The sequence below is a fragment of the Neurospora crassa genome, linkage group VII (genome assembly GCF_000182925.2).
Source record: "Neurospora crassa OR74A linkage group VII, whole genome shotgun sequence".
Taxonomy (NCBI): Eukaryota; Fungi; Ascomycota; class Sordariomycetes; order Sordariales; family Sordariaceae; genus Neurospora; species Neurospora crassa.
The window spans coordinates 3,684,552-3,687,059 of NC_026507.1; positions in this window are offsets into that span (position 1 = coordinate 3,684,552).

Genomic DNA, 2,508 nt, shown 5'->3' on the forward strand with positions numbered 1-2,508 from the left:
AGCCTATCTCTTTCTCCTCTATTTATATACTTTATATTAACCTTAGTAATATCGTCCTTAAATATATATATTTCCTACCGCTTCTCTTTAGTAATTATTTATTAATAGTACTATTAGTAATATTCCGGGCAATTTAAGCTATAAGAAGCGTACTATATTAATAGAGAGTAGAGAGTAGAGGGATAGTAATTAGCTCCCAGCCTAAATATAAAATTGGAAGCCGAAATAATATATTAAATAAATTTATATATATTTAGAGGGATAAAATATAAGGATGTCCTTTAAGTAGATTAGTAGGGGTGAGAGAGTATTTAAAATTATTAGGATTTATTTCTAATAGTTTTAGTAGGAAAAAAAGAAGGTAGTTCGGTAATATTTGGCCGATTTAATAGAAGGGTTTAGTAGGAAGAGGCTATATAAATATAGTAATAATATAAAATTAATAGTAATATAGTTTATAAATATAAATAATAAATAATAGAGGTAGTTTAGAGGTAATAAAGATAGAAGTATTTTAAATAAGGCTCTCCTCGAATTATTTCTAAAATTCTTAACCTAAAACCTTAAAAACGTAAACTATATTTATTATAGTAGTAATATAATAAAGAAATTACTTCTAACCCTAATTTAAAACTTTTTTACTATTAAAAAATATTTTTATTATTATATTACTACTATAATAAATACAACTATAATCCTATTTAGGTAGGACTAATTCAATCCTATATTGCGAATAATAATCTTATTAACCTCTTAAACCTATATAATAATAATTTAAATACTATAAATAATAGCCTCTATACCTCTAAGGTAAACGAAACTTAAATATAAGTTAGAATAGGGGGATAGAATATTAAAGGGAAGCTTTTAATTACAATAATTTTGAAGTATTAAGGATAGAATTAAAGAGTAAAATTAAAAATTAATAAATTAATATTATTTTTTTACAATATCTCCTATAAAGCCCCGGATTATTTATTCTAAAGTATATATATTCCCTTTCTTTAATAATATATTTTCGAAGTAAAATTTCCCTATAGAAAAACTATATTTACTTTTCTATATAAAATACTCCTTAATTTTACTAGGAAGGTAAGGTATTTTATAAAAGCCCTCCTCCTCCCCTCCCAATCGTTCTTTCTAATTTATTTTTTTTTACCTTCCTTTAATTATATTTCGAAATAAGGTTTTCCTATAGAGAAATAATGCAATTAGAAAAGACCTAACAATTTACTTCTTTATAAAAAATATTCCCTAATTCTACTAGTAAGGCGAAGTATTCTATAAAAGTTTCCTCCTAATCGTTCTTCCCAATTCATCTTTCTCCACTTTTAACTATACTTTTTCGAAGTAAAGTTTCCTTATAGGGAAATAATATAACTAGTGAAGACTTAGTAATTTATATCTTTGTATAAGATATTCTAAGTATATAGCCCTATTATAAGTATAAACCTTTACCTATACTAAAACGCCTCTATTTACCCGCTTATAATAATTAATTAAAGATTTTAATTTAATTTAACGAATTATAATATATTTATATATCTAAACGGTTGAAGTATTTAATTATTTAATTTAACTAAACATTTATAATAACGCCCTCAATTTAAGAATTATCCCTGTTTATATAATAGAACCTTCTACTTAAATTATTCTTTATAGTTTTTAACTACTAAATTGAACTATCTATTAAATAATTCGAAATCGACCCCTTTTACCTTTAAGTCCTCTATTACGTTTACCCCTATTTGAAAGACCGGATTGAAAGAGCGTACCGACAAATCCTTATTTTGTATTTTTTTATTATATATAAATTCGAAATATATACCTAAAGAGCAATTATAATAGAAAGTATTAGAAAAATTCCATCCCTACCCTATATTCTATAGGTGCTATATATTAACCGTTAAATATTAGGATCCGTATCCTTTAAAGATATAATAATATTTTATACCCTTCCAAATTATTAATATATCCGCCGTAATAATTACCCTATTTAGAGGATGCTTTAAGTGCCCTATATAAGCGTTTTCCTTATAATTAATAAAAGTATTCTTAAAATAATACTTATAGTAAATAAAGATTTTATTAAAATATTTATAGAAGCTTCGGTTAATGGTTTATTTATAAGGTTTAACATAGTTAGCCTTATTTATATTTTATTAAAGGAATTAGAAAGATAAAATATAGTATTTAGGGGCGAAAATAAATAATTATTAAGTAAAGGTTAACTAGAACACAATTAAAATAAAGTAAATTAGTATTATTTTACTTACTAAGACTAAAATACTATATAAATAAATTAGTAGAGGCCGAAAACATCGGTTTAATATTTAAGAAAATTCTTATACGATATTTTCGACGTACCTTTCAAAATCCATTTATCTTTCCCAATATTTATTATTTTTATTCTATATAGTAAACCCGCATATATTTCTTTACCTCCCCACGTACTCGTTAGGATTAAAAATACCTAATCTAATCTGAATTTAGCCTAAATAAATAAGG